A 23,812-nucleotide genomic window follows, 5' to 3' on the forward strand; every position below is an offset into this window, starting at 1 on the left:
CTCTTCTGTATGTGATTAAAATGTCTTTGCATCAAAGCCTGTGTGAGTCATGCCTTGGCTGGCAACCCCTATACCTGTATTGGGATGGGCTGACATATCTCAATGTGTCTCTCCTCTGAATGACAATTTCTTAGGAAATAAGACAGACAAATGCCCTTTTAAACTTTATGATTCAGAGGGAGAAAAAGTGTACTAGAATTGTTGTAAATGCGACAGAGATATGTTTGAAACTACAGTAGTACCTATTAGGGGCCTCCAAAGAGAAGTGGTTGGTTCATTAAAAGAGGAGGACTATTATTTCATCCAAGGAATCACTTACAAATGGTAAAATATTAGATATTGCAGCAGATGGAAAAGATATTTGGAAGCAGAAGAACCTTCTAAAGTAGTTCAAATCATATCATGTAGAAGCCTAGCCACATTTTAGCACTGTTTGAGGTAAAATTCAGCTTCTTGAAAAATAACCAGAACATTTCAACTATGTCAAGTAAACACTCAAATTGTTACACTACTGATTGGATTGTTATAAGACACATCAAAAACATGAAAAAAGAGTAATGGTAGTTTTTACTACAATTATATAGCAGTATAGTATATAGGCAATCTAGAGAGAACATTAAGCTCTGTGGGAGCAGTGCTAGAGTATGAAGCCATTTTCTTTGTTACTATAGAAACAGCAAAATGTCAACTATTTTTAGAGCTCTGTTCCAAGACTCAAGCAGCCATGCTAGTTATCAGTATGTTTAAAGGTGCCAGAAACATATGCCAAGTAATAAAGCTAGAAATTTGTGTGTAAGGTAATTTATTTCTTCTAGAACATTTTAAAAATAGTCATCTGCTCTACATTTAATGCCATTCATGAAATTCAATATCTACAATCTATATATTATATAAATAAGTATTATTTTATGCGCACATAGTTAATAAGTTGCTTCCTTGTGTGGTTTTTCAATGGTATCACATTATAGTCTTCATAGCTATAAACACTATAATTAACTTGGTACACAGACATTCAATTAGTTGGCCTCTGTTTTCACTTAGCTAATTTCTTTCACCTTCAACAAACATCTACTGGAAGCCAGGCACCCCACTAAGTTATGGAAATCTAAGGATGATAAAGATGCCGTATTTCCCCCATGTATATGTTGCTAAACATGAGTTTAGGTTTAACATGCATTATATTATGAAACGTGACAAAAATTTTAGGACAAACAAATGTTAATTAAGGAGACTTTGTCCAACAAAAAGTATGTTGGCTATTAATTTTGCAAAGATGCAAAATAAAGAATGAGTTAATGTTCAACTAGGTAACTTCCTTTGTGTTTGCTCTTTAATGAAACTCCTTTGGCAAACAAGAATTTAAAATCCACTGTATATAAATACACTGTGCAGTATATTTTATACACTTGTATATAACGGAAAAGTTGTAACATTTACTATTTTATAGACAAGATATTAACCAAGCAAATTAGGAAAAATGATGCAGTTATCAAAATATTGAATTACTAAAAGTAATGTTCACTTGCTAGTAAGCATATATAAAATATTTATAATTTATGAATTTTACCTTTTCTTTTATATTTTAACTCAAATGTATATTCTGGGGTTTTATAGACAAATGTAATTTCTGAACACAAATTGAAGTCAAGTGATCTGTCAAATTATTCCCATACTGAAACTTATTTTGTGATGTACCATTAATGCCTCGTGAGTTCTAGTAGGTAGAAGCAACTCTTTGAGTAAGCAGACCTTTTGCAGGGAAAATATCTACTTATTTGGAGTGACTTACATACAGCTGTTACACAATCCTAAATATCCAGTTAAAAATCAAGCTGTTTATAAGTAAACTTATCAAATTCAAATTGTTTATAGTTAGGGTAAAACGTTACTGCATTGATTAGTTCATTAGAATTGGGGTCCATTTGGTTAAGGGGTGAGAGGCAAGCATTGAGAGCAAAAATGTAAAAAAGAACCATAACGAGCAAAAGTTGCTGTCTCCTTAAAACATCAACATATAGGAAACATTTTTCAATATTTCAAAAACACACATATAGTTATCTACATATTCTAAGATGGTATTTGCTAGTACTTTAATGAAGAAGTCACATTATTGGACTGAAATAAAAATGTTAATACAATTATCCAGATAATTATACTTTAAATTATTTAAATAACTCCAGCACAAAAGTATTACTGCAAAATATTTTACTCTAGAATGTAAAGGATTTTACCTCTTTTCCCTTTGTGTTAGAAAATGTGTCTCTGTATAGTCAGTTACATCCTACAGGTGAGAGCAAAAAAGCATTATTCTTTTGGTTGATTTTTCAGTCTGCTTTAATGGTATAATTGACCACCAAATAACTTCTAAGAGTGGATGTTCTGGTTTATTGTCCAGATTCCCCTTCTGGAATGAGGAGCTAATTCCCCAACATACTAGAAGTGTTGGATATGTCCTCACTGGGAGTTTCCCTTTGTGGAAGGCAGCTGCTTTGCCCGGGTTATCCCCATTTATGGGGCCAGTAATGCACAGTGTACAAAGTCATGATCCTTATTAATCTCTAAATAAATATCACACATAACTCCTATGGCACAGAATATTGATTTACAAGAACCATTCCAGGTACAAAGATCCTTGTGGGATTAAATGATGATTCTTCCAAAAAGAATCGCTATTCAACTTCTCTGAACTGAATCTTGGTTCCCTCATGCTCCTACAGAGAATATTTACTACAGTTTTTCCCAATGAACTTCCAGCACTCAAATCTCCATCTTAGAGTTTGTTTCCTAGGAATGCTAATAAATACCTTAAAGTTTTAAGAACTAGAGATTCTAACACAGCTGGAAGATGTTTAAAATAAATAGATTTTCAGCACATATTTATTTTTATTTTTATAATTAATACTTGTAGACCTCACATAACTTCCTGATTGCTTTTTTAAGGATTATCTATGAAAATAAATCTACTCTTTTACAACTTATGATTGCTTCTTGCTACTATAATAGGAAATGTGTAGGTCAGTTCCACTCTCTTCAGAGCTCATTTTTCTGCATTGGCTAGCCAAAAATCTGTGTATGTAACTTCATGGCAGTGATTAGTTTGGTAGAATTTTTTTTGTTTGTTTTTTGTATATACAGGATTTATATATCACCAAAATTGTTTATCATAGAGGCAAGAATGACTCTAAGAAAGTGATTCACGGTTTCACTTTAATATCAAATAATAATATAATTAAACATATTAGTTAAAGATTTAAATGCTATCCTTAATGTGTAACTGCTGTTCTCTTCACTATAGTTAAAAACATACTCCCGTATCCTCCTGCACTTCTCTCTCAGTGCCTAGGAAAAAATATTTATTATAAATCAGTGAGTTAAAGAATGAAAGTTAGATGATCCTTGCATGGAACTACATTTACCAAGAACAGGCAAATATTATAAATTAAACTCTACTAACACTTCTATATTACCTTTTGTATGCTATGCCTTACAGTACAGAGAAAAGCAAAGTAGTATATATTTGGGGATTCATATGAAGTTGAGTTCAAACCTCACCTCTGTCCTTTATTTATGTGACTTCTGCAAGTTAGTGAATTGCTTCATTTATTTTCTTCTTTTTTTCATGTTCTTTCTTTCCTTCTTTGCTTTCTTCCCTTTTCCCACCCCCTTTCTTTCCTTCTTTAGCAAATATTAATTAAGGACCCACTGTGAACTGAACACTACATAGTTGTTATAAACATCACTGTGAAAAACAGTGTTATATCCTTAAATTTCTTACTGTCTTTTTGGAATAATAAATAAGAAAAGAAGGGATGTTGAATTTAATTAAATCTGGAGCACTTGAGGAATGCTACCCAGAGTAGATATTCCAAAATATGATTAAGAAATGGTTGTTTTGGTAAGATTTAGAGTTAGTGGTTGAAGGAGAGGGAAAGTATTCCAGGCAGAAGTTATAGGAAGAAGCTAGTGCAGTGTGGTATGGAGGCAAACAAGGAAAGAATTAATGGAAATGTAATGGAAATCCGTTATGCTAGTTTTATGTATATTATTTCATTATGAATAAAAGAAATTCGCTTAAGCCTAGTCCAGAAAGAGGTATGTTATATAAGGGTATAAAGGCCCATGGGTATCCAACATAATCCAAGAGAGAGGAGAGTAGCCAGGCCCCATGAAGGATGGGAACCTGTCATAGGCAACCACCATGAGCTGTTTCCTGTCTTTGTTTCTTTGGGGCTGCATGGTCTTTGATCTCTGTATCATTTAACATCTTTTCTTCAGTCTTCCCTATGATCTATTTTGCTCTATTTCTTTGTATATAGTGAAAAAAGTGTTTTCCCAGCCTCTTTGCTATATCATTATTCATTTCAGAAAACCAACAAAAACTTACAAGAATACCTGTTTCCCAAATCCAAGTTACTGCAAGTGAAAATTCCCATGTTCAGATGCCTACCCCCAAACCAATCCTACTCTAAATGGGTGGGAAGGGCTGTATAGTTTGGACATTGTGATCAGAGCCCTAGGAAGGAATTACTAAAGGAAAATCAGCATCTCTGTGACTGTAGAAGTATGATCTTTAGGGTAGGAGGAAGGGTAGAATAGAGAAAGCGAGAGATAAAATATCCAATGTCTTGTAAGTTATGATAAGGACTTAGAACTTTACGCTAGTGGTGTAGAATATAAGGTCTCATAAATGAAATGAACAAATTTTCTTTTTAGAAAGTGTACCTTGTATTCCCAGCAGAGAAAATATTTGGATGGTGACTATTCAGTTTAGGTAGGCAAGTTTGAGTACCTATGTGAGAATACATGCCTCTAGTGGCAAAAGATATTTAATAGACACTGAAAACGTTTCACATTGAAAATTACAGGGTGCCTAAAAATAATAAAATTTTTCTAGAGGTTACTGTTAGGGTTCCCATCAGGATTGATCAACAATACGGGAGTCTAAAGAATTTATAATTTGGGGATCCAAATTCTATTTTTATTTTATTGCAAAAACCAAATTAAGAATAAGCGTGATATTTATTTAAATAATAAATGATATAACAATAAAATTAAATGTATCCCCAACTGAACTTCCTCTTAATCAAATTCTACAGATGCTTAAGGCACTTCAAGTGTCACCCCACATTAAGGGAAGTATAGCAGAGAAGTTAAAGTGGAAATAGATAGTGGTCCTAAATGAATTCAATAAAATTGTCTTACTTTTGTCAAATTTACCAACAAATTTGGCTGTGTGAGCACACTGTGACAGTCCCTTCTGAAGTCTTAGAAGGAGTGCTTGAGAGTGAATGGTGCTGAAAAGTAAGCTTTATGAGTTTCACTGTAAATCTACCTCTGATTACCAAATGTGACAAAAAAAAATCTCTCAGGAAAGCTGAAAATCCCAGTGTCCCCACAAGACCATAGATATGCTTGAATGAATCTACTATAATATATCAAGAGAGTAATGTTACTCCACAACTGCTTGGCTGTAAATTTAAAATTCATTTAAGCCCATATTCACTGATCAACTATTTTTAAATGTTAAGATTTAAGATGCCTTTTTAGGTTCAATGGTTAATTTGGTTACTTAGAATTGTTTTTATCTTTGTAAAAATTGAGAGCTTGGGTTTACATAGAATAACCTATTTTATATTGAAGTTATTTTAATGCCTTAAAAATGTTCAATATCTTGAGTAAACTTGGTAAAATATTCTCTTTCATTGATATAGGTGTCTTTGAAAAGAGGTGAGGAAGTCACTGTTCACTGGCTCTATTTATTCTCTCCTAAAGGAAATGTATACATTTAAAAATATATTTTTATTTATTTTTAAAAGATACATAGATCATGCAAAATGTTACATTAAAAAATATAAGAGGTTCCCATATGCCTCACTCCCCACACACTCCACTTTTCCCACATCAACAACTTTTTTCATTAGTGTGGTACATTCATTGCATTTAATGAATACATTTTGGAGCACTGTTACACAGCGTGGATTATAGTTTACATTGTAGTTTACACTCTCTCCCAGTCCATTCGGTGGGTTATGGCAAGATATATAATGTCCTGCATCTGTCCCTGCAATATCATTCAGGACAACTCCAATTCCCAAAAATGCCCCCATAGGGAAAGCATACAGTTTTAAGAATAATTATGCTAAGGTATTTGTTTTCCTATGGAAAATGCTGTCTAAATAGACACACTATGAAATCTTGTTTTATAAGAGTGCTCAAAATAATAACTTCTAAACTGAGTTCAAAGTTTATTTCCACTGAATGGATGAGAAGGACTTTGAGGTCAAGTGAGAGAACAGAGTTAAATTTCTTGGACATTAAAATATTAGGACATAATAATTTTATTAAGGATTTTTAGACTTAAAAATAGATAAATTCCACATCATCCATGACATTTCCTCCATCTAGTTACCAGAAAGTTTCATTGAAACATATTTTGAGCAAAATAATATCATTATCTGATATTTACAAAATATCCACATGTAGAATATATACCTTTTTTTTTTTTTTTTGTAATTTGTGAGTGTTTGATGCTTATGGAAAATGTCAGATTGACATCCCTAGATACCAGTGTCCTCAATTTGTGCCTAATAAAAGCCTTGGGGAAGCACAGCCTTCTCAATGATCCCAGCCAACATAGTTAGAACTGAGCAGTTTAAGCAATAATGAGATAGCTTAGGGCTTGGCCTCTTTGCTGAATCTGTCAGCCAATGCACCAATTAACTCAACTACAATTTTTATGATGTGTACCAATTCCACTGGAAAGTGAATACATGGCTGTAGGTTTTGCAGTTGCCTCAAGAAACAAAGAGCCCAAACTAATTGCAAAAGCTGTCACTATTGTCATCGAGTTCCTAAGATGTAAAGTTTACTGAAATGATCTCTCTCAGTTTGCTTTGTACCTAAAGTCTAAAGTCATGATTTTATCTAAAATACACTATCTGCCAAATATATCAACAAGGAGAAATTAATTAAATAATTATATAAATGTGGGCTTTAAACCTTTTACTTACATGGTTGTAAATTTCATTATGTTTATTGAACATTCTTCTCAGTTATAATTCTAAACAAACCCTTTGATAAGATTCTTCAACAAACAATATTTGGCCTTCAGGAAAATCTAATTTTCAAAAGGTATGTACATATTCTGTGTAAGATTTGTCCTTGTGACCTGCTGGTGATTCTTGAAGAGGCCAATGTATGGGTAACTACAATTCTGTTGGGTTATGAAAATAAAATGGTCTTGTGGATCTGTGAAGCTAATATAAAATCTGAGAGACCACTAAGGAAAGAGAAGGGTTGTGATGTGACATGAATACTGGGGCAGAAAGGAAGAAGGTGGATGGACAGTTTAGAGTAGAGAAGAACCTGGTTCTTTGTGCAGGGATTATGATGAGGGAAAATCTGTATGTTTTTGCTAATTTCATTAATGCTCTGGATGTGTCATTGTCCAGAAAATGACCACTAAAAGTAGAATAGTAACAGAATCAACTCAGCTCTGGCTGGAATCTGAGACAAACCTGTCTGAATGAAGAACTAATAATAAAATATGGCTATACAAATAAAAGTAAAACTTTTCCTAACCTATCACTTCACATGCTGGCCTAGAAGATTACAATTAGGAAGGAAAGATTTCTGGAAAAGAGCAATATCCAAGTGCGAAGTTCAGAGAATGTCCCAAAGTGCAAGGCCACCTACCTGGTAGAGAAGTTCTGTTCAGTCAGTGATACTGAGCTTCTTCGACCGGGAGCATATTTCCTCAAACTCTTCCCCTTAAATTCCAGGAAGAACAGAAGCAAAGATGAGACTACTAACCTTTCTCCATTCTATGTAATGGGGTAATATATTTGAAATTGAGGTTATGGAGTGAAATAATAGGAAATCTCAGGAAGAAAAATGCATATGAAAATAAGACTACAAACTGAAGAATCAATCTACACTAAAACAGAATTAATGGAACTCACAGAATTTTTTTTTAATTAATGGGTCTAAAATACCCTGAAAAATGAGCCTTGTATGATGAAATGTATGTTTGTTTTGTAAATTCACAAATTTTATTACACTTTTATTATTTATGTATGTTCATGTATGAATTATATACTTCAATGAAATTTTATTAAAAAAATAAACAGGAACAAGAAAAAACAGTAGATTGCATGCTATGGAAAATAAGTTATTTGAATTTTAAAAAATCAATAAGTAGTCAACAATAGCAGAGTCTCAAAATCATTGTCATAAAATTATAAATAATTATGCATAAAAAGAAAATGCTAAAAACTTCTTGACTAAGATTATGTACTTTACAAGGAAATTAGAATTAGGTTGAACTGAAATTTCCAACACCGAGTAAAGGAATAATCTTTTCAAAGAATGAAAGGTCAGGTCCCAAACTTATATTTTATACTTAGCCACATTATCCTGCATAACAGATTGAATCATGATCCCCAGTAAAAAGACATGTGCTTAATCTTAATCCATGTTCCTGTGCATGTGAACCAATTTGTAAACAGAACTTTTTGAAAATGTTATTTTAGTCAAGGTGTGGACAAATTGGATCAGAGCGGGTCTTAATCCTTATTACTAGAGGCCTTACAAGAAAGGAAATTCAGAGGCAGTCAGTCAGCAGAAACCACTAACTGGAACTATCCAGAAAAAGCCAAAGCCAGAAGTCAGACAAAGCCTCAGAAGGGGAGAAAAAGGTAGATCCAAGTGTCAAAGGACTGCCATCTACCGGTATGCTACCCAGGAGAAAGCACGGCTTTGCCAACGTCTTGTTTTTTGGCCTTCTGGCCTTCAGAACCATGAGACAATAAATTCCTGTTGTTAAACCAATCCATTGTGTGGTATTATTCATAGCAGCTCTGAAAAAAGACATGTTCTCTAGGATGGTGTTGGCCAACAGAACTTTCTTTGGAAAATAACGTTGTGCTTGTAGTGTTCAAAAGGAAATCTCAATAAATTTGACAAAATCAACATCTTAAAGATTAAGTTCACTAATGAAATAAAAATTGAAATTGTTCAATATGAGAGTGTATATTTGTACATATATGGTTGTGTATGCATGAATATATAAATTTCTGGATATGAATTATATAGAAAGTATGTTAATGCAAATATATTATATATAGTTATATTCATATTTGCATAGTCCAATATTAAATATATATTCCTTTTTATAGAGAAAATCTTAGAATCAGATAAGAATACTTAGAACTGAACAAAAATGAATGGTACAATTTAAAAATATAGAGGCTAGATGAAAAAGTAGACCTGAAAAGGAAATAAACGAGGTTACATACATTTAGCAAAGACAAGACAAATTCTTTGAAACAATCAAAATATTTCATTTAAAAAGTTAGCAAAAGATCAAGAGAGTAAACCCTTGAGAATCAAAAGGAAGAAAATAATAAGTTTAAGAACAAAGGTCAGTAATACAAACAAAAACAACCAAGAGCAAAATCAATAGAGAAGATTAACAAAATTTATTAAAAACTGTTTTATAAGGAAAGACCAATAAATTGGATACATTTCTACAAAGAGATATGCAAATAAATAAGTAAAATCCTGAATGTAAAAGAGAAATAGTTATAAATAGATTAATAAACTAATAAAGGAACATAATGAACAAATATACACTAACCAACATGGAAATTTAGTAACTTAAGAGGAAAAAATATCTTTTTATATCCAGATAGTCTCCGTCATTTCAGTCACCTCAAATGAATTTTCCTTTACTGCAAGGTGCATAAAGATCTGCTTTAAAGTTTTTTATTTTTTTTTCTGATAATTTCAACATCTGGGTTATCATGGATTAGGCATTTTTTAAAATTATCTTTTCTTTGAAAATACGTTCATTTTCTTAGTTATTTCTATGTTGAGTAATTTTGATTTGTATACTCCAGGCTCTGTTGCAAAACTGTGTGTAATATTTTGTTGAGAAGGCAGCCAATGCTGTGAGGATCACAGCATAAATTCTATGTAGCCCTTTCTATGGGTTTAATTCCGATCTCAGTGCAGTCCTCGAAGCCATGTCTATTAGTTTGGGTCTTACCTGTGCATTCTTAGGTAAGGGGTTAGTCTAAAACTTTGTGTGATTCATACACAGAATAAGGAAAGCCCCTTATCTGTTTCTCTCCCTCAACAATACCCTGGATATTCTCCAACTTTTCCTCTGACAGGAAAAATGACATATTTCTATCAGAGTTTTAACTTCTGGCATAGAGCCACTCCAAAATTACGATATGTTTTTGGAATATGACCATGAAACCAAAGGGAAAAATATATATATTTTCCTCCACAACTACCCCTACCCCCCAATTTGTTGGTGTTTGTGAGTCCTTAGGTAATTGCTTCTGTGTTTTGCAGTTTATAATTGTAACCCGTGAGAGAAGGGGGCAGAAACCCATAGCTATAGTGACAGGAACTCTCTATGAGGTTTTGTATTCAGATTTTTGGATAGAAGTTATTGATAACTTCTCTCTTCCTTAACTCCTTTAAGATTCTGGAAGTAGTTATCGAATTTTCAGTTTATTGAGAAACCACCACACACTAAGCACTGGGAAGGCAGGGATGAAAGATACAATCCCTGTTCTCAAGAACCATGAAAAAAAAAGAATGAATACAATTTAGCAAGTAAATACAGAGTGATGACAACAGTAGGGATTTGTACAGGATGCTATGAAGATTTGGAGGGTGGGGCCTTAATAAAGTCTCTCAATTCTTCCTAGTAAAGACCAATTCTCAGCTGTATCTTGAAGGGTGCATAGGAAACATTCAGTTAAAGAAGTGAGATGTGAGGGAGAAGTTCCAGGCATTGAAAAGAAGAAAGATCAAGTCAACTGGAGAGGGTGGGAAGAAATTTAGGGAAATTATATAAATCAATATTATGTACTATAGGAGATATATGGGATAGTGATTGGAGGGTTGATAAGGACAGTATGCATGCTGGGGGAGAGATTTGATTGCTTTGTTATTGTGGAAATGGGTAGGAAAACATGGCATAGGGACAATAGAGGAACTAGGAGGCTACTGTAGTAATCTGGCAGGAAAAAATAATTCCCTGAACTGAGGCTTACAAAGTAGAAATGGAATGCAGAGTACGGTATGCGTCAGAAGGAAATTTTGGAACTAATTGGAGAGGGTTTGGTGATGAACTCAGTAATCCAAACAATGGAGAAAATGCCCTGGAGGATTTCTAAAATTCACTTGTTTTATAAGGCAAGGGGCTCAAGTAAGGATCAATTTAAGAAGTGAAAGAGAATTCAGGAGTGTCTGTGTTTGGTTCAGATCATGTTGCTGTTTGAAGGGCCTATGAAGAGTTTCTTAACTGCAGCTACCAAACGTACATTGGATAAATGTGACTGGAAAATACAGATGATATCTTAGAGCTGGATATGCATTTTTGATGGGGCAGGGGAAGTATCGTGGCATTATAGATGTTAGAGGTAGAAATCATTTTCCTTAATGCTAACATTTTTCAGAGAAACCTCCCCAAATAGAAAATTTAAGCACTATCTCAGTTGTTAACCTCAATCATGCTGGGAGTCAAATGTAGGTATATTGGGTTTACATCTAGAGTTACTAATGCCATGCTGCTCTGCATTGCTCTTCTTTCTGGGTGGAGAGATACTATTCCAGATTTGAAAGACTAAAGAGCACATGTTCAGATGTCAGATATGTGGCTGCCTAAATTGATCTTACTTTGTGAAATTTCAAAAGAATGGCCTCCATTCTTGCCCTGAATTTGTGTTCGTTTTAATTTTTCAGTGGCAAAGGCAAAGGACAGAGTAGAAGAAATAGCAAACTAGCAGCAATGACATCAGAATAGATCTTGAGTTTGCCTAAACCTGGACTGGTTGACCAATTTGAAAAATAACAACCTAATTAGCTAACAATCTTTAAAAATAAGAAATACATATCAAGTGCCTGGAAGAGGATCTGCCACAATGATAAGCCCTCACTCAAGAAATTGTAGCTTTATTACTCTAAAAACACAGCCACTGAAGTTCTTCCTACACTGTTCATTAGAATGGGGAAGACTGTTCTGAAACTAATGGCCTAAAAAAGCTAAAGCATGGAACATTCCAAGGGCGACAAGACTTATCCAAGTGTGCAGTTATCACCTGAGGATAACTGTCTTGTTCAACAAATTTCTTCCTGCAAATGAGACACAATATTACCATTGGCGAAATCACTATTTCTTCCAAAGTCTTGTATGCAATGCTTGAAAGAGTGAGAATTTTCCTCATAAATGTAAGAACACCAGATTTGGATCAAATCCAGATATATTTTCAGTGTAATAACCCAAAAGTAATGTCGAATTTTTGAAGATTAAGGGAAGAGATTCATTTTCACCTTCAATGTAATTGAATCTGTATTCATCCTCAACCCTTAACCAATATAAATGCTGTGACTATTCAAGAGAATCTTGATCCAGCTTATTACATCAACTGTGAGATTAAGAGGAGTGCTTTAGTGGAACTCCCTTTTATCATGATTTCAATAAATGTACATTACACTCATAGTGATCAAAACCACAGATATGTGAAAAGCAGCAATGAAGCGTACAAGCTTCCTTAAGCTATTGAAAAAGCTCTATGCCACATTCAGATGTGTATCTACTGAAGCACTGCCCCACAGCTAAGCCTGGATAACTGACAGGATGGTCTGGAATATTTCTGTAATTGTGAAATATTGAATAAAGTCTGTGTTGATAAGAAACAGAGATAGATCCTAACCCTGGAAATTACTAGCCAGCAACGATTTGAGCATGAAAATGTTTTCTTAAATTCTGTGAATCAAGTAGTAGTTTGGATTAAATGGCCTCATGTGGTCACTTTTACTCTCAGAATCTATGATGCTACAATTTATTCAGTGACATGTAGAGGTTGCTCTCTGGTCCTTCAGAAAACCCTCATCTCCCAAATTCTGAATGCTAAAATCTCTTGATCTAGTTAAACAGAAATATTTATCTCATTAAAAAGTTTCTTTACACTGACAGTCAACATTAACCTATGACCTCTCCGTGAGGGAATCTTTAGATATTATTAACTCATTATAAGCTCAATACTTACTCTTTTTTATTTCCTTAGTAGCTAATGCACTTTTGGACACATATTATTGATATTATCACATACCAATCATAGTACTAAATTACAAGCAATAAGGATGAGCACTGCTTATTTTAAGCATGAATGAAAATAATTAATTTGATTTTGAGAAGTTTATAGAATTTATGGGAAAGCTGGAAAGTTAGGACAACAAAATGGGAAGCTCTACATCTCAAAGCCAGAGATGGAATCATGCCAAAAAGTGTCAATCCTGGGAAGTTCCCACTTCTTGCTGCCGCTATCAGGCATACTAGTTTCTGAAGCTTGTATCACTGTAAATGTTGGCACTGTCCTAGGACACTGCTCATGTCAAGATGACCCTGCCCCCATGGAAATGGATATTAGTGCCACTTCAGTCACATCCAGGAGTAATTATTTCCTCTATTCATTTTGTATCAGTTTCCTCAGATTCAAAACCTCCTGGGATAGATCTAAACAGCCAACCTTAGGTCTCGTGCACATACCTCAGTTCCCTGGGGACAGAGAAGACAAAAGAACAGCTTTTCTCTTACACCCAAAGAGACAGCCAGAAAAGACAGCCAAAAGAAAGACAAGTGCCTGAAATATTGACGCTCAAAATAGCTTTTGAGTTAATGGAAGGATGAATGAATAAATGAGTAAATATTGTCACTTTGCGTAAGAAGTGTACTTCAGAAGACAAAGGTATATACTGCAATGTAGAGATTTAAAATTTTCTATCATGATGAATAAACTCTATATTTTAATAAGAAGATATCCACAAAGAGCATCTCATATGGAATTTAAAAGAATACAAGAGCAGGTAGAATAATGCTGAGGAAAAGGCAAGAGAAGAGAGATAGGGGTTGTAACATTTGGAAAACTACAACATCTCCACACCCTGCTCTATTCCACATCACTCTAAAATTTTAGGCTCATCTAAATAAGTACTTTTCTCAGACACATCTTTGTTTCCATTTTAACATATCTCATATGTTTATGTCCTATTCCCATACACATGGAGTTGTGCAATGTTGTGACCTGTTTTGTATTTGTGATTGGCACATATTTCTTAAACTTCTTTTATTGGAATCTCTGAGGGAATAAAGAACAATGAACCTCCATCTACCTTGCCAACATTCTGAATAAGCTGAGAAATAAAACCATAAAGTCAATAACATGAGTTAATTTACTCATAAAACTTGGTTAGCTGATGCTGTTTGGGGTGGGAGCCAAACAGGCCTGCTAACTTCTTTGTCACCCTCTAGACCTATGCAAGGAAGACAAGAAGTTCACAAATGAAGCACTAATCCAGTGTAGCCACTCCTAGCCCAGATGGAAGACCAGAAAGAGAATTAAATAACCCACACTGAGGGCATTCACAATATTAAGTCAGATAACTAACTTTACTTCTATAGAGAGGAGTAAGGGGTAGGGCATGAAGTCAGAATTATTTAGGGAAATCTCTTCTCATGGTACCAAGAAAAATAGGTAATTGAATTATCATCTAAAAGTCCCAAACTTATTTATTAAACTGTGGACTTCACCATTTATTCTAAGAATCATCTGGGTATAATCAACCTACTATAAGAAGAACAGCAGAAATCATTACAGTCCCATTCTCTCCTTATGTAAGACACTGTCCAGTTATAACCACTGCCCCATTTGTGGCCATCTATGAGGCATCTTCTACTTCTATATTTCAGGGTCAAATTCTTTGAAGAAGCATGCCCTTGCTGATGCTTCTCTCTTGTTTGATACTCACTACTTGAACCACAGCAATCTAGCTTATCAACCACCATTTGATTGAGATTGTCTCAATAAAGGTCATGAATGACTCCTAGTTTTAAATTTATTGCTCAATGTTTAGGTCTCTGTCTATTTAAACTGCTTCCCTCTCCAGCTTTTACTGATTCCTTTTCCTTCCTTGACTATTACGACATTATCTCCTGATATATTGTTTCACTCTTGAGGAGTCCATGGATCTATAGACACCCTATTCTTCTCCCTCTACATTCTTTCTATAAGTGATCTTTCATGTCTCCATAGCCTCAACTACTACTTCTATACTATAGTGCAGTTACACTAGAATCTACACCTTCAACTCTGACCTCACTCAGAGTTTCAGATACATTATTTCCAATATTTTTCTAGACTCCTTCAATTGACTATCCACGAGCTTATTCTTTAGGACCAAACTTTTCATCTTTGCTGCTGCCAGCGCATGCTTCTTCACAAACTCCTACATAGATGATTTCACCAAAGTCCACCTGAAAACCTAGGCATCATCTTAGACTCTTCCCTTTCTATAACATTCCATATCCAGTCTGCCATCAGGACTGAGAGTCAATTTTTACTTTCAACTAAAATTTCAAATATCATTATTCATGAACCTCTTCTCATTATCAAATGCACAATTCATTCTCCAGAATATCTGGCAACATTTGGCTCTCCTAATACCCTATAACACAGTGAACACATTTTTCAGTAGAATCACAATTCAAGTCAAACTTACCTATTTCAAAACCAAATTTTTTGTGTATCCTCTATTTCATTTAATATTTATTCTTCTACTGACAGAGCTGGATTTTAAAACCCCTGTTTAATTCTCAATATATTCCATGGGTTGTGCGCTCTTCAAGAATAAAGAGTGTCTTATATCTATGGTTCAACATCTAGGACACTGATTGTAAGGTCAATTCATTACATTCATTACATAAACAAAGGCCACTAAAACAGTTGGCAGTATTTGTCACCTTCAAAGATATCATAACTCTTAAGAAAAATAGAGATAGAAAAAGAGATAAAGAACTATTGCATCAATTGCCTGATCTTGAATACCTACTTCTAAATGTCAGAATTCCCCAAACAGAAGAATATCACTGACATAGGTCACTCCCCTCCCCATGGTGAAAACTGTACTGCTTTATTTCTGAGTTTTCTTTAAGATATAAAGCACATTCCCTCACATAAAGAACCATCTTTTAGATTTCTTTTTTTTCCATCTGTATATGTTATTGAACACAAAGTTAGTGATTTTCCCTAAAGGAAATGTAAGTTTTAAAGATAGTAGAGAATGTTGATGGGTATGGAAAAAAAAAAAAAAAAAAACAGACAAAAATCCAAACCTTCCCTTTTCTTTACCAACTTGACATGATATATTTGGCTTTTACAAATTGTTCTAAGTTCCCATGGCTAAAACACAAAAAGCAGAATTTACCGTTATAGAAAAAATAAAAATGTTGGGAAGAATAATTGTATGATGGAAGCTAGAATGTTTATGATATATTCACAAGTTTTGGATAAGAACCTATAAAAGATAATGTCCTACACCTTACAATATAAACTACTTAGAATTTTAACAGCCTCATCATCCACAACAGTCTAGAGTAAAGAAAGGTTACTTTCACACTTGAGAATAAACATTTTATAAACTAACAAAATGATAAACTGATAAAACCACGGTAACAAAAGTCATAAAGTGTAAAACACTGGAATAGCAATGATTCTATTATATTCTAGTACATATTTAGGAAATACAAGTGTACAATGTCCACACTAATTTTATGAATCTACCTTCCTAAATCCTAAATACCTTGTCATTCTAGTGACCCTGAAATTTGGAAACTCTAGGTTTCAAAGAAAATATCGGATTCTCAAGACATGTTTTGTGAGTAAGCACCAGACTAGAAATTTCAGATGCTTTGAAGCAAAGTAACAAAAATGAATAAAGTGGTCTAATTTGGTGTGAAACATTGGTGTTTCTAAAGATGGCAGCCAATGTTCATTTCTAAAGCAAAAAACAAAAAATTTTCATCTTGAAATAAAAAGCAAAAACAGTAAACAAATACCTCTCTAACTCCAACACTATGTTTCATATTTAAAAATTTGAATTGTGTTAAATGCAGGTTTAAGCTTTTGATTAAATTCAATTTCATTCATTCAACAGATATTGAATTCCTACTAAGTTTCAGACAGTCTTCTACATGCTGAAGATGAAGCAGTTAATAAAACAAAATTCCTGCTTTCATGTCAGTAAATTTTTGCAATGGGATTTTGAAAATATTATATTTCTATTTTAATATTTTACTCTTAAAAATATTTAAAGCTAAAAATACAATTTTTGATGTATGTCCTATTTTAAGCGAACACAAGAAATACTCTTATTAATTTTGAAGCAATTATAATAAATAATTAAATGATCAAGAAAGATTCATTCTGTTTTGTTTAAATTATTCAAAGGGAATTGAAAGTAATGGTCTATAAGGTGGAGATGTGTATAATTAATTTCCATTACTATTTGCAATGGACCAGAACTTAGACATGGAAAAAAATCAGTGCTATGGGGAATATTACAGAAGAGAGTAGAAATTAAGCGGGCTTGTATAATATTGTACTAAGTAGCATTTTATTGTTGCTGCATAAGTAGTAATATATTGTTGCCATTAGTGCAGCTAGCATGGAGATTCAGACCTTCAGGAACAAACCCTGATAGAATATCTCTGACTGATGTTAACATTTTGCTCTCAGCAACACATACTAGCAAACAAAACAATATATATTTGCTATGACCTTGGGGAAACACCAGTTTCCTAAAGATAAATTGACCAATACATATTAAAGACATGTAATTCCAAACTAATCAAACATCAGTGGCTTTCAGGAAATGAGCATAATAAAAAAGAGTGCAGACTCATTTCCCTATCTTGAATTTCTTTTAGAAAATTGCAAATGTGAGAAGGATGGCTGTTGCTGGCCATGGTACTTCAGTGTTCTTTGCTCAGAATTCTTTGTTCAGACCCTCTAGTCTCCCAAGTAAGCAGAAAGCTCTATTCTGCAGTTCCTTCTGATCGTGCCTTTCCATGTTTCCTCAGAGCATATGTGCAAGGGCAGTAACCCATGAGGCCTTTACTAAAGTCATGGCTTCTTGACAAGCCAAATGAATGAATAGCAATTAATAGAGTTACCTGCAAGGGAAGAACCAAACAGCAGTGGGTAACTTTTGGATCTCTGATGAAATTCCTGCTTCTCCCTACTTTATCTCATCCACTAGCAGGCACCTCTTTCTCCTTAAAGTGCCTTCCTGCTTTCCAGACAAACAACACCTTTGCAAATGTGGTACTTGTTGGTCAAACTTAATGGAAAACATTGCTGTTATTCCTATTTAATAGTGGTACACTTAAACAAAGAATAGATGTTTATTAGTTCTTTGGAGTTAGAAAATTCTTTTTAAAAAATACACACTATGGGAAATAAATTTATTTAAGATAGGAATTTTTACTCTTTAATATCTAAAATGACAATGAAAAATGTTGCAAATGCTAAGAAATTTGAGGATTGCTTCTCATCTGTGGCAATTAGGAAGCTTCTCAAGGAACAATTTCCTCCTCACTCAGAAGACAGCATTTGAATTTAACATGATTTAATGGGAGAGACTGCAAGTCAGAAACCAATAGAATTAGATCCTGCCCCCTCTCATTCTGTGTTCAGTACAGTTATAAGACTCAAAAGAAATCATATTTGGAAAAGCCCTGGAAGTCATCTATATTAGCTTCCTTAAGTTACTAAGACAGATAGTCTGTTAGCCTTTCTGTGAAAACTAATTGTGAAAGGTTCATTACTGTATTATGGCTCATAATTGTATTGCAGTTGGCTCTATCAGAGATTTATGCCATGCAAAATCTGCTTCTTTACAAATTCCACTCATTGTAGAGTTTGGCCTTGTAGAGCCACATAGGGAAGAAGATTATGTCTCCAAAGTTGGATAGATGGTCATATATTTCACATAGAGCGGATCTGGTAGAACGTAGACTACAAAACGAAATTGCTACATAGGGAGCTTAAATTTGGAAATACTGTAGTGAACATTTCAATCATGCAACAAATATTTATTGAGCTATATATTGTGCTGGACACTGGCAAATAGTTTCATAATAAACTGTGCAAAAAAATAGAATTTCTGAATTCTTATATATATTATTCAACTACAAAATATTCTTTTGAAATTCACCCAGTTTTTATAAAAAATATCTGCCATATGTGTTTCTTTTTATTTTGTATTTTATTACCAAGGTTGAGAACCCTCAACCTTCTCAACTTATGCCATATTTCAGGACCTATATCTTTCTCCTCTTATATACACATTATTTGCTCCTAATGATCTGAAATATTTGGTTTAATTCTTCTGTTTCTTTGATTCCTTTATTCTGATGGTTCCTTTCCATTTCTTGGAAATATCCATTGAAATTCTACTTACAATTCCCCTTGTGAAGCTTTTCCTTCACTACAGTCAGAAGAGAAAACCCATGGTAATGTGCACCATCATTAGAACAACTATTCTATGTTTTAATAAACATATTTACATAATTTCTTTTCTACACTGCATCATATATTTCTCCCCAACTAGTGCCATTTCTAACCAGTGTTTTCATCTTATGGGGAAATATTTAAATTTATTGGGATTGGGCTGTACCTAGAGAAATGGATGATCCTCAATCTAAAGGTCCTCCCAAAGAAGCTCTGAGTTCTGCAGACCCACTTCTTGAAAAAGGGTACATATAAAGGAAAGCCAGAATTTTTTTTTTAAAGATTTATTTATTTATTTAATTCCCCCCTCCCCTGGTTGTCTGTTCTCTGTGTCTGTTTGCTGTGTCTTGTTTCTTCGTCTGCTTCTGTTGTCGTCAACCACACGGGAAGTGTGGGCGGCCCCATTCCTGGGCAGGCTGCACTTTCTTTCGCGCTGGGCGGCTCTCCTTACAGGGCTCACTCCTTGCGCGTGGGGCTCCTCTATGCGGGGGACACCCCTGCGTGGCAGGGCACTCCTTGCGCACATCAGCACTGCGCATGGGCCAGCTCCACACGGGTCAAGGAGGCCCGGGTTTTGAACCGCGGACCTCCCATGCAGTAGACAGATGCCCTAACCACTGGGCCAAGTCCGTTTCCTGGAAAGTCAGAATTTTTCACAACAAATGGAGTTGGCGTGAGAACTCTCAGGGAGATATACATTTTAGAACAACAGTGTGTATACATGTCTAATCTCTGGTTAATATCACTGAAATATGTCATACACCTTATGTCAGGAATCAAGAATGAAAGAACTACAGAAATACTGGAAAAGGTGTAGCTTTCACAGGTATATATCTTTTTAAAAAGTTTAAAAATTTAAAGAATTGTCTTATGTTTAGCAAGGTATATTTGTTAGAGACAAGTTGTCTGTGATGTTTACCTGTTACCCTCCTATATCATCCTTTACTTAACTCTCCTCAAAAAATATCCTATTATGATATAATTTGACCAGTCAAATACTCCACCTTGGCTTCATCCCTGATGATTGTCTTGGAACCTCCCTCAGTTGGCTACTCAGGCCACCTAGCAGAATATGAAAGTCACATACACCCAACGCCATGTGTAGCAGTTCAACTGCTGTCTTTGACAAGGTCTGTATCTGAGAAATCTCAAACTTGCTATGCATCTGTCTAATATTGTTGTGCATTTGCAATAAATGTCTTGTTAGGAAAAATGAAGAAGTTCATCCATTTCACTTTTAGAAACTTAGCTTAGATTACAAAAAAAAAGGTGCAATGAAGTAGAAAACAAGGAAGATTGAGCCTCACTTCTGAAGATGATTTTAACAGGACATAGAGTGAATCCCAGTGCTGTATATATTAATATAAGACAAGAATAAGAACAAAAGAAGCACAGGAGGATCTCAGGAGGATGAGGCTTGACAGCTGAGATGCCTTAAAATTGTCCCCAGTAAATATCCTTAGCCCCCACCAGAAGACAGTGACTCTCTGATGAAGAGTAAATTCCTCCATGCTTTCTAAAGCTCTCTCCTACTTCTTGTGACTTCAGTCTCACAGGAACAGCTGTTTTTTTAAGATTAATTTCTTACCAACTGACAGCACTGTAATTTATTTTGCCTTCTTTAAAATATTTTAAGCATTTCCACAGATGTTTACTACTGTAACAAGTTCATACTTGATTTTGTGCAAAATTATAAGTGACACCATCATATTACATTGTTTTATATTATATGTATTATATATGTACAAATTTATAATATGTATTTATATTATATTACATTCCTAAAAAGGCATGTTCAAGTCCTAACCTCAGTCCTGTAAATGTGAACTCATTTATAAAGAGGGTCTTTGAAGATATTATTAGTTAATGTTAATATGAAGTCAAACTGGATTAGGGTGGATCCTAAACCAATATGACTGGTATACTCATAGGAAGAGAGACACACAGAAAAACCAATGACAAATGCAGAGAGAGAGAGATAAAGAGGAATCGCTATGTGTTAGATGCAGATGCTGAGTTATAGACCTTTAACAAATGACTACTAGAATCCTACTGTGGTGGTTTGAAACTGTATGTACCCCAGAAAAGCATGTTCTTAAAGTCAATTCATTCCTGTATGAACCTATTTAAGTAGGATCTTATGGTGAGGCTACGTTAAGGTGTGACCACCCCATTCAGGATGTGTCCTGATCCTTCCCTGGAGTCCTTATTAGAGCATGACATTCAGACAAAGAAAGAAAGCCAGGAAAGCAAGAATCTGGAACCCAGAAGAGAAGAGAGAAACCAGCAGAGGCTACCTTTTCCTTGCCATGTGACATAGGAATCCAGGATTTCCGGCAGCCAGTCTTCAGGAAGAAAGTGTCATCTTGAGGATGCCTTAATTTGGACATTTTCACAGCCTCAAAATTATAAGCTTGTAAACTAATAAATTCCCATTGTTAAAAATAACCCATTTCATGGTATATTGCTTTCTGCACCCTAGCAAACTAAAACAACTAGAGACTTCAGAGGAAACATGGTCTTGCTGGCACCTTGACTTCAGACTCATACATAGAATCTCTAGCACTGTGAGACATTAAATTTCTGCTGTTTAAACCAATTAGTCTGTGGTACTTTATTATAGCAGACCTCTCAAACTAAGAAAATATTACTTTTCAAATAAGGAACTTCCATAATTTTAAGGGGATTTTCTGTGCCTGCTTATTCTCTGATATAGTTGATAACTCCTCTCACTAAAGAAAAGAAAAGAAAATCATGTATCTAATCTCTGTTGGGGCAACCCCTTTGGATGTGAAAAATACATATGTGGTTGAAGAGAGTGGTACTTGTGTTCTAGGCAGAGGACAGCAGTTACAAGGACACAAGAAGCACAGAAAAGGAGAGAGCTTACAACAAACTGTAAGTATTTGGTATGAGTACAGCTTGGGGAAAATATAGGCTGATAGCAAGTGGTAGAAGTGAGTAAGTCCAAACAAGTCTTGAGTAGCCTAAGCCATAAAGCTAAAGAATCACAAGTTTATTCTTGAGGTTCTTTCTCTGTTTATGCTGTTGTTTTTCCTTTTTCCAATGTAAAGCTGTTTTTATTCTTTTATAAGTTTTCCATATCTCAGAGCATCTGCCTCTTGGGAGCTATATGCATTAATGGAAGTCACAAGTACTCACTGTCATCATACTTTCAAAGGTTGAAGCTCATGCAAATATATTATAAAGGTGCTCTAAATATATGATGGATCTCAGTTCATATAAAATTATTCAGCAATACAACATGTGCACTAGAGGGATTTGAGTTAAATGATTGAATTTTCATAAGCAAGAAGAGAACACTGAAAAAAGATATTTAAAATATGTTATGTAATTCTCAGTTTCAAAGGTCAAGCTAAGACATAATTAATTGAGGAAAATTCTTAAGTGCTTTATTAAATTTTCTAAATGAAAATGTTCTCTGAATCCATTTGGAATGTAGTATCACACCAAGTGATGAATGATAAATTCAAATTCAGGCACTGAATCACTCTACGGAGGTTATGTTCATGCCCTTAAAATATTTATGGCACTATTTTATTCTTCGTGAGTTAAATGGTGGCTGAGTTTAGTTCTTCACTTGTGGAGTTAAGTAGGAATTTTTTTTTAAAAAGCACCTGAAATGCCACAGTGCTTCCTTCTCTTGAAACCTCATCAGTTGGCTTCATCCTCACTTCATTTATTTCAACAGAATGCTAACATTTGTCTACTATTATTTCTAGGTTATCCCTTCCAGACTCTTGACCTTTATCCTTCAATCTGAAATGTCCATTTCATAGGTCATTCCTTTATATTATAGAAAATCTCTCTTCAGTAGAATACCTCCTTCCTCATAATTTCTCCATGTGTGCAGTGAAACTTGAATTGTCCCTATCAAGCTACCTTGTTTTTTGAAATTTTTTTTTGCTGTTTTTAAGTTTATTTCTGAGTTGCAAAGATTCTTTCCCCTTCCCTGTTTTTAGAATTTCCTGTTGTAGTCCCCCAGTCAGTCTTAACTGCCACAACTAGACAGGGAGACAGCACGAGGACCTTCTTTTTCTTGCATCTATAGTGGAAAACTTAGCAGCAGACATTAACTGTTCCAGGTCTGCCAGAGATGTATTTTCTTCTGAATTTTGATGAAAAAGTACTATATGATAAAAGAAACTTACATGCCTATCCTCAATCTTCCTTCTTTTAGGAAATATGAGTTTCCTCATTTTTTAAAATTTTTATGCATGGAATAATTCAATGGGATTTATTAACTGTGTTTCCAGTGCTTTCTGTGGAAACTGCTCTTCAATCGAGACAAAATAAAATTAGAAGTAGTAAATGCATGACTGTCTAATCCAAATTTTCATTGAAAACTTCTAAACTGAACCTTAGCATATTCAACTTTTTATGTTTGTTTTCCACTTTTGAAAATACATTCATCTTTGTCA

The 23,812-nt window shown here is 34.4% G+C and overlaps 1 non-coding gene across 1 annotated transcript; it reads right to left on the bottom strand.

Moving 5' to 3' along the window:
* Window positions 1-23,360: 23,360 nt before the first annotated feature.
* On the bottom strand, window positions 23,361-23,493 carry LOC111762175 (small nucleolar RNA SNORA31). Its single transcript, XR_002795358.1, has one exon. It is a non-coding gene; the product is annotated as a small nucleolar RNA SNORA31 (small nucleolar RNA).
* Between the last annotated feature and the right edge of the window lie 319 nt (window positions 23,494-23,812).

Source organism: Dasypus novemcinctus, chromosome 13 (assembly GCF_030445035.2).
Source record: "Dasypus novemcinctus isolate mDasNov1 chromosome 13, mDasNov1.1.hap2, whole genome shotgun sequence".
Classification (NCBI taxonomy): Eukaryota; Metazoa; Chordata; class Mammalia; order Cingulata; family Dasypodidae; genus Dasypus; species Dasypus novemcinctus.